The 10,196-nt window shown below is 45.1% G+C and overlaps 1 non-coding gene across 1 annotated transcript; it reads right to left on the bottom strand.

The window, feature by feature from the left end:
* Positions 1–9,481: 9,481 nt before the first annotated feature.
* Positions 9,482–9,554, bottom strand: TRNAV-UAC (transfer RNA valine (anticodon UAC)). The gene has a single exon. It is a non-coding gene; the product is annotated as a tRNA-Val (tRNA).
* Between the last annotated feature and the right edge of the window lie 642 nt (positions 9,555–10,196).

Raw genomic sequence — 10,196 nt, 5'->3', positions numbered from 1 at the left:
ACACAAAATGAAGGCGCGTGCATTTTATTATTGGCCCCATATACAGAATACATGTGAGGATGCTTACCTTCCCAGTGTATTTCTCAAGCTCTTGAGAGCACATGCTATTTCCATGGGAACGCAAATAAGTTCATACTTTACATTTGTGTGTGACAAAAGGGGAAAAAAACTATTTTGTGTAAAATGCCAGCAGAGAGTGCTTCTGCCCGGTCTCGAACCCGGGACCTTTTGCATGTGAGGCGAACGTGACAACTACTACACTACAGAAACAGCTGTTTGCTCGCTTTTGTAGGGACTGGGAGAACAGATGCAAAGGGCATTGCAAGTGGACCTGCTTAAAGACTCATCAAATGCCTTGCGCCTGAAGCTCACACAACCCAGCCTAAAACATACGTCCTATCAAGCATGCGCACATATACAAGTATGCCAGCTGAGGGCCTATGCAGCGTACAGAGGGAAGGACATATTTCCACTTTGAGATCGGACGGCCAAAACTCACAAGCAAATCAAGGAATGTTACTGAGAGCTAACAGAGAACACAAAGTGCTTGTCGCAAGGACATGGCAGGCAAAGAGGTTCAGGAAGTGAATTGTTCATCGACTACTGCTTACCGAGAAAACCAGAGAGTTTGTCCAATGAAAATAACATTGGAAAAACAAAAAAAAAGGAGCTCAAGTTACCCACCTTGCTTGGGCTCATCCAGGATTTGAACCTGGGACCTCTCGCACCCAAAGCGAGAAACATACCCCTAGCCCAACGAGCCACGGTCCTGTGAGGATCTGACGGAATTGTACTCAGCGTTTGCACCCCCCCCTTAGGCTTCGAGGCCAAGAATGCCTATTCTTGAAGTTTGTTCCTGCCGCTGAAAGCCTTGTCGGTGTATGAGCCAAATGAATGCCCCAGTCGGCACGCTCTGACTGTCTTCATAGCTCTTCTTCTCGTCCTGAAGGTGTTGGCACATTGACATCAGGATCAATGAAGCTGGCGGCACACCCTCCCTTCCATTCGCCCGTGAAGGGTACGTATAAAAGAGCTGTTGATGCACAGAAGAAGAAATCTGGCACAACACCAACGCGGTCTGCTGATCAATTGACAGTGGACAAAGTGAGCGAGTGAGAGCCTTCATTTTGCACCGGATCTGCATTGGCAGAAGCTCTGAGGGCTAGGAATTTTCTTTTGCCCTTGAAAAAAAGAAAAATCCAATCTCACATCTGCCTGGGTGCATTGTGATATCTATTTTTGAAACTTGTCTCTTTCATCAAACTCAAGTATCAATCACACAAGTTGTTACCCACCTCAAGACTTGCTTGGTAACTGGATCTGAAAATGTTGAAGAGAAGACAATGCGGTTCCTCCTAGGGACCCCTATACCTCCGACTCCGAGAGTCAGGACGCACAGAAACCCCCAGGGAAAACCCCCAATGGGGGGAAAAAAACCCTGTGTCGGGCTGCTAGGGTTCGTAGAGTCCTGAAATCAGCCGGAATAAACTTCCTCTGTTCAGGCAAGGAGATGATCGTCAATGGACCGGTAGAAATGAAAACTGTGTAAAATAATACACAAAGTAACAGGCTGGTGAATATAAAGAGTGCAAGTAAGAGAAATAAAAGTAAACAGAAATCACAGATTACCTGAGTCTTATCCGGTCTATCTTAAGGTAGAAACAAGACGAAGCAGGAATTCTGTCCTGATTCTATAAGGCTAAAGAAGGATAAGTTGGTTACCCTTCCTATAGAATGTTACAAACTGTCTTACTACCTAAAAGTGCCTCCCTTACCGTCTTTGTGATTGTAACAAAGAGAAATCCCTGTCCTGTACTTCCGGGTAGAGTTTCCTACTGAGTCCGTGGCTATGGCTGAGGTCCGAACTGCTATTGTAAAGATAACAAAAATAGCAAAGAATAACTAATAAGAGTATCCATCGGAGATAATGAGTGAGTGGAGAGGAACAGACCACTGAGCGTAGTGTACCTGTGGAAATCACAAAAGGAACGAGGAAGATTCGTAATGAAGAAAGAACCTTTGTCTGCAAGCCTGGCGGGGTTTTCTAGCGTGCAATAAGAATACACAAAAGAGAACAGCGTTAAAGGGTGGTAGTAAAGAGTAGGAAATAGTGGTTAAGGCAGATGGAGATCTACGCGAAACTTACGGAGCGTACAGCTTGTCGTAAAGAGAGAAGCAACGCGTCTTGCGACGGGTTGGATATCCGGATATACTGTGCGGAAGTCAGGGGGCGTGGTCAACCTTCGGTTGAGATCTGGAGAGAACGCTAGAGCGTTACAGCCCATTCCGTAGATACCCGGAAGTGTTTGAGCCGAGTTCGAAAGGCGACAAAACACTGCGGAGACCAAATTAGGTGTAACAGTATGCCCCTTCTCAGATCCAGTCCCCCCTGGTTTTCCCGGATGTCTCATATGAAAGCGTTTTAACAGTTTAGATGCATGTATTGCAGATTTCGGTTCCCAAGTTCGCTCAGAGGCGGTGTAGCCTTTCCAGTTGACCAAATATTGCAGTCTCCCATGGTGCAGCCGGGAGTCACAAATATCTGAGACCTCATATTCTGGTCCTGTAGGCGTGAATACAGGAGCAGGCCGAGTGGAGACATGGGGTGAAAGACATATGGTCGGTCAGGTTTCAACTGGGAAACATGAAACACTGGGTGGATACGTGCCCATGTCTTAGGAAGTTTCAGTTTAAATGCCGCAGTGCCCATGGGAGCCACCACCCGAAAAGGGCCCATAAATTTAGCGGAGAGTTTAGATGGTCTCAGATGTCGCGGGAGAAATCTAGAAGAAAGCCAAACCCAATCCCCAGGTTTCAATCCTGGAGCAGGGGTTCGATGTTGGTCTGCATACCGTTTCATCCTGTCCTGGGTGTTCTTTAGAGCCTCCTTAGCAATTTCTTGGCCATGGTGGATCTGTTTTAATAAAGAGTCTACATCTGGAATCTTATTATCCTCTGCTCTCTTCACAGGAAACACTGTGGGGTGAAAACCATAAGTACAAAAGAATGGCGATGTTTTGATAGCAGAGTGGTAGGAATTGTTGTAGGCATATTCCGCAATTGGTAACAAGTCCTTCCAATTGTCATGTGCAGCAGAAATGTAGTTCCTCAAGTAACCTTCTAGAGTTTGGTTAAGTCTCTCTGTTTGACCATTAGTTTGTGGGTGATAACCCGAACTTAAGGCCCGAGTAATCCCCAGTCTTTGGCAAATGTGTTTCCAGTATCTAGATGTATACTGGGATCCTCGATCCGAAATGATGGTATCAGGTAAACCATGTAAGGAGAATACCCGGGTAACAAAGATACGTGCCATAACTGCTGCCGATGGTAAAGCTGCCAACGGGAAGAAATGAGCCTGTTTGGTGAAAGAATCAATAACTACCATGATGGTGGAACATCCTCCAGACACGGGTAGATCGACAATAAAATCAGTTGAGATTATTTGCCAGGGTCGAACAGGCAATGGCATCTTTACCAATGAACCAAATGAAGAATGTCTGGGGCTTTTGGATTGTAAACAGCAGGGACAAGATTCCACATAATTTCGAATGTCCTCTTTAAGAGATGGCCACCAGAAGTCACGGGCAATCAATTCATAAGTGATAGCATATCCACGATGCCCAGCTGTTTTAGAATCATGACACATGTTCAACACTTCTCTTTGTAAAGATTTAGTAGGAACATAGACTTGCTTGCCCCTGAAATAACACCCTTCCTTTTCTGACAGGTTGTTTTGTTCATTTTTAGTGAGTGATTTAAGAGAGGAAGGGCCAGAATGTTGTTCAAGACGGTGTACAAAACTGGGAGTTTTAACCAAACTCATTGCTACGCAAGGAAAGATGCGTTCAGGTCTGGTAGCCCGATTACAGATCCCATCTTTCCGAGACAGAGCATCAGCCTGCAAATTATTTCTCCCAGGGATAAAGGTGAAAGTAATTCTAAATGGGGAAAAGAAGTGAGCCCATCTAGCCTGACGGCTATTACAGGTCTGTGCGTATTGTAGAATCCGGAGATTTAGATTGTCGGTTCTCACTTCAGTGGGATGTACAGCTCCCAATAGCAAATGCCTCCATTCCTCAAAAGATCTTTTAATCGCCAGAAGTTCCTTTTCCAGCACGGTGTAATTCAATTCTGCTGGTGAAAGGGTTTTGGATAGATAGGCAATAGGTCGTTCTGTATCTTGCTCATCCTTTTGTAGAAGGATCGCTCCTAAAGCATACTGAGATGCATCTGTTTTGATGATAAATCCCTGGGATTGATCCGGAGTCTTAAGGATAGGTGCTGTGGCAAAGCGTCTTTTTAAAGTGTCAAAAGCCTTTTGTGTAAGGTCAGTCCAAAGATATGGAACACCCTTCTTCAGTAGATTGGTAAGAGGTTGAGTTAGAGTAGAAAAGTTAGGAATAAACCGACGGGAAAAATTTTAGAATCCCACAAATCTTTGAATGTCTTTACCTGAGTTGGGAATCGGCCAATCCTGAACAGCCGTGACTTTTTCAGGATCCATGGCAATGCCTTGAGCTGACAAAATATAACCCAAATACGTTACTTTGGGTTGGTGAAAAGAACACTTTTCAAAGTTACATTGAAGATGATTATTCAATAGTCTTTGCAAGACTTCTTTGACGTGAACCTTGTGTTCCGACCTTTCCCTAGAAAATACCAAGATGTCATCAAGGTAAACTATTACATAATGTAACAGTAAATCTGAAAATAAATGGTCCATAAATCGTTGGAAAATCGCTGGAGCATTAGATAGTCCAAAGGGCATGACTTGATACTGAAAATGTCCAAAGGGTGTCCGGAAGGCAGTTTTCCACTCATCCCCCTTTCTTATTCTGATTAGATGATAGGCCCCCTTAAGATCCAATTTAGTATACATACTTGCTCCTTTGACGGCTTCCAAGATATCTGGGATCAAGGGCATAGGATACCTATCGGGGATGGTGATCTTATTTAACCCTCTGAAATCTATACAAGGTCTCAGTTCCGTAGAATTTCTTTTTGGAACGAAGAAGAGAGAAACTGCGGCCGGAGAGGTGGATTCCGTGATCAAGCCGTTCTTCAAGTTGGTATCTAAATAATCTCTCAAAACCTCCTTCTCGGAAGTGGACAAGATGTACATCCTGCCAAAGGGCAAAGGTTGTTCTGGAATAAGTTCAATAGCGCAGTCATCTCTTCGGTGAGGTGGTAATTGAGTATATTCCACCGGGGAGAAAACCACAGAAAATTCTTGATATTCAGTAGGGAGGCCTGCTACAAAATTGAGAGAAGTTACTGGTCCACTGACACCCTGTCTAGAGGTTTCAACTTGAGAAGAGACTTCCAAAGATCTCTCCTCTGAATGACTGATACAATGAGTTAAACAGAACTCAGATCCCAAAAAAAATGACCCAGCCGTCCAGTTTATAAAAGGGTTATGCTTTCGAAGCCATGGTAATCCTAGTATAATGGGGTAATGGGCTGCACGTATGATGTCCAAAGAAACAGACTCTTGATGGGTCGCAATACACATGGATATAGGGATAGTTTGACTGATAATAGGGCCAGAGATGAGAGGACTACCATCAACACTCTCTACCGGAACAGCCTCTGTCTTGGTAATTCTGGGTATATGATGTTGTACAGCCCAGCCATCGTCGACAAAAAGTCCGGCTGCGCCACAATCCAGTAAGGCTGATACTTCCGGTAGGACCTGGTTTCCAAACTTCAAAATAACAAGTAATACCAACATGTTAGAGGCTGAGGGAGTAATGCCTTGAAAAGTCTGCAAGAGATTGGAGGAACCTAATTTTGTGTCAGGATCCCGGACCGTGGTTCCTCCTACGGCCGGGCGTTGGCGTTTCCCGACTTCCGTGGAGGGGCCACAGTACATTCTTGTACCATATGGGAATTAGAGCCACAATACATACAAAGACCCTGTAACCTTCTACGAGCCCTCTCATCTGGTGAAAGGGGACCTCTCCCTGTAGCACCCAACTGCATGGGTTCCTAAGAACTAGATCCCTTATTAGTAGAGACAGGAGCAGAAAAGGTACGAGTAAATCTTCCCTTACGTCTTTCACTACTTCTTTCTTTCAACCTATAATCTATCTGCATAACTAAAGTAATGAATTCAGTAAGGGATGTGGGACGAGGAATCCTAGAAATCTCGTCCTTCAACTCCTCCGAACGACCCCTCCTAAACAAAGTAACTTGGGCGTCATCTGACCAATTGGATTCACTAGCAATTTGCCGAAATTTAGTGATATATGTCAATAAGTCCTGACTTCCCTGCCTAAGGTCAAGCAGATGTTCCTGAGCAGCTATTCTTATCTCTTGCCTTCCAAACATTGACTTTACACTGTTGCAAAAAGCAGGATAGGAATCGAGAATGATGTTGTTAGTCGTAACCAACGGAGTCGCCCAGGCAAGAGCTGGGCCCCCCATTTGGGAAATCATGTATCCCACTCGATCGCGATCAGTGTGAAAAAAAGCATTCTTAAAAGAAAACTGAATCGAACAGGCATCAAGGAACTCTTTGATCTTGTGAGGATTTCCATCAAATTGTCCCCCAGGCAAGGGCCCCGGAGGAACTTCAGAACAATGAGGGACTCTACTTACAGCTGATTGTTGAGCTGCAATTTGAGCGGCCTGTTGCTGATTCTGTTGTGTTTGCCGTAAATTGGCATTCTCCTGTTTGAGGTTCTGTACCTCTGCAGTCAAAGATTGTACTGCTGCTATTAACTGTTAAATCTGTTGATCCATGGTAAATAACAACTTGTAAACCGATACTCAGTTCTAGGCCAATTAGGCGTTGCTTACTGTGATATCTATTTTCGAAACTTGTCTCTTTCATCAAACTCAAGTATCAATCACACAAGTTGTTACCCACCTCAAGACTTGCTTGGTAACTGGATCTGAAAATGTTGGAGAAGACAATGAGGTTCCTCCTAGGGACCCCTATACCTCCGACTCCGAGAGTCAGGATGCACAGAAACCCCCAGGGAAAATCCCCAATGGGGGAAAAAACCCTGTGTCGGGCTGCTAGGGTTCGTAGAGTCCTGAAATCAGCCGGAATAAACTTCCTCTGTTCAGGCAAGGAGATGATCGTCAATGGACCGGTAGAAATGAAAACTGTGTAAAATAATACACAAAGTAACAGGCTGGTGAATATAAAGAGTGCAAGTAAGAGAAATAAAAGTAAACAGAAAGCACAGATTACCTGGGTCTTATCCGGTCTATCTTAAGGTAGAAACAAGACGAAGCAGGAATTCTGTCCTGATTCTATAAGGCTAAAGAAGGATAAGTTGGTTACCCTTCCTATAGAATGTTACAAACTGTCTTACTACCTAAAAGTGCCTCCCTTACCGTCTTTGTGATTGTAACAAAGAGAAATCCCTGTCCTGTACTTCCGGGTAGAGTTTCCTACTGATTCCGTGGCTATGGCTGAGGTCCGAACTGCTATTGTAAAGATAACAAAAATAGCAAAGAATAACTAATAAGAGTATCCATCGGAGATAATGAGTGAGTGGAGAGGAACAGACCACTGAGCGTAGTGTACCTGTGGAAATCACAAAAGGAACGAGGAAGATTCGTAATGAAGAAAGAACCTTTGTCTGCAAGCCTGGCGGGGTTTTCTAGCGTGCAATAAGAATACACAAAAGAGAACAGCGTTAAAGGGTGGTAGTAAAGAGTAGGAAATAGTGGTTAAGGCAGATGGAGATCTACGCGAAACTTACGGAGCGTACAGCTTGTCGTAAAGAGAGAAGCAACGCGTCTTGCGACGGGTTGGATATCCAGATATACTGTGCGGAAGTCAGGGGGCGTGGTAAACCTTCGGTTGAGATCTGGAGAGAACGCTAGAGCGTTACAGCCCATTCCGTAGATACCCGGAAGTGTTTGAGCCGAGTTCGAAAGGCGACAAAACACTGCGGAGACCAAATTAGGTGTAAACATTGCTCAGGGAAAAGCAGCGCCACCCTTCTGTAAGAAATAGCATTGCACAACTGCTCACTCGGCTTTCCATCCAACTATACATAAGCACGCACATATGCAGGCATGCAATTTGAATTCATCACATATTCGGAGCAAATGTGAGTGTGCTCGTCTACTCAGAATTTATTTCAAAGCATGTTAGAGGAACTGCTTCTTCCGTTGCGACTGCAAATAAGTTAATTGCTTGAGCTTCCAGATGGTGGAACATGAAAAGTGTAAAATGCCACCCTCTGCGAGACCGGGGACCTTTCGCGTGTAAGGCGAACGTGATAACCACTACACTACAGAAACAGCTGCTTGCTCGCCTTTGTAGGGACTGGGAGAACAGGTGCAAAGGGCATTGCAAATGGACCTGCTTAAAGACTAATCAAATGCCTTACGACTGAAGCTCACACAACCCAGCCTAAAACATACGTCCTATCAAGCATGCGCACATATACAAGTATGCCAGCTGAGGGCCTATGCAGCGTACAGAGGGAAGGACATATTTCCACTTTGAGATCGGACGGCCAGAAATCACAAGCAAATCAAGGAATGTTACTGAGAGCTAACAGAGAACACAAAGTGCTTGTCGCAAGGACATGGCAGGCAAAGAGGTTCAGGAAGTGAATTGTTCATCGACTACTGCTTACCGAGAAAACCAGAGAGTCTGTCCAATGAAAATAACAATGGAAAAACAAAAAAAAGGAGCTCAAGTTACCCACCTTGATTGGACTCGTCCGGGACCTCTCGCACCCAAAGCGAGAATCATACCCCTAGACCAACAAGCCATGGTCCTGTGAGCATCTGACGGAATTGTACTCAGCGTTTGCACCCCCCTTAGGCTTTGCGGCCAGGAATGCCTATTCCTGAAGTTTGTTCCTGCCGCTGAAAGCCATGTTTGTGTATGAGCCAAATCAATGCCCCAGTCGGCACGCTCTGACTGTCTTCATAGCTCTTCTTCTCGTCCTGAAGGTGTTGGCACATTGACATCAGGATCAATGAAGCTGGCGGCACACCCTCCCTTCCATTTGCCCGTGAAGGGTACGTATAAAAGAGCTGTTGATGCACAGAAGAAGAAATCTGGCACAACACCAACACAGTCTGCTGATCAATTGACAGTGGACAAAGTGAGCGAGTGAGAGCCTTCATTTTGCACCGGGTCTGCATTGGCAGAAGCTCTGAGGGCTAGGAATTTTCTTTTGCCCTTGAAAAAAAGAAAAATCCAATCTCACATCTGCCTGGGTGCATGAACATTGCTCAGGGAAAAGCAGCGCCACCCTTCTGTAAGAAATAGCATTGCACAACTACTCACTCTGCTTTCCATCCAACTATACATAAGCATGCACATATGCAGGCATGCAATTTTAATTCATCACATATTCGGAGCAAATGTGAGAGCGCTCTTCTACTCAGAATTTATTTCAAAGCATGTCAGAGGAACTGCTTCTTCCGTTGCGACTGCAAATAAGTTTATGGCTTGAGCTTCCAGATGGTGGAACATGAAGTGTAAAATGCCACCCTCTGCTGTTTCTGCCCGGTCTCGAACCGGGGACCTTTCGCATGTAAGGCAAACGTGATAACCACTACACTACAGAAACTGCTGCATGCTATGCCCTCTGGCGTTTGAGTGAAGAGGGTCAAGTAACAGTGCAATCGTCTCTGTTTGAACACTTATCAAATGCCTCACGCCCAAAGCTTTACAAATGCAGCCCATCACACACACGGCGTTACAAGCATGAACACTCAGACAAGTGTGCCAGCTGAGAGGCCGTGCAGTCTGAAGATGTAAGGGCCTCTTTAGGCATTGGTATGGGACAGCCATGAACTCACAAACAAATCCAGAAAAGTGACTGAGAGCTACTTGGGACTCCTTAATGCGTGGCGCAATGAGGCGGTCCGCAAAGAGGCTTAGGAAGCCCAATGTTCATCGACCATTGTCCATCCATCAGTCCAGAGTCTATAGAATTGAAAAACACATGTGTAAAAGTGTATCGGGCCAGGCACCAATCAATGGGCTCGTCCAGGATTTGAACCCGGGACCTCTAGCACCCGAAGCGACAATCATACCCCTAGACCAATGAGCCTACACTTGCCGGGGAGTCTAGACAATATGTAGGGATTTGACTTGGCAGTTGTACCTCCTGAGGATTGTAGCACAAGAGTATCTCTTCCTTACGTTTGCTCCTAAAGGCCGTCCTCGTCCCTAAATGATGCAAAGGCTGAGCGTCTTCACAGGTCTC

This window comes from Ambystoma mexicanum, chromosome 2q (genome assembly GCF_040938575.1).
Source record: "Ambystoma mexicanum isolate Mex_15411 chromosome 2q, UKY_AmexF1_1, whole genome shotgun sequence".
Taxonomy (NCBI): domain Eukaryota; kingdom Metazoa; phylum Chordata; class Amphibia; order Caudata; family Ambystomatidae; genus Ambystoma; species Ambystoma mexicanum.
Note: the sequence above shows the minus strand (reverse complement) of the source record. Positions and strands in the feature narration are given on the sequence as shown.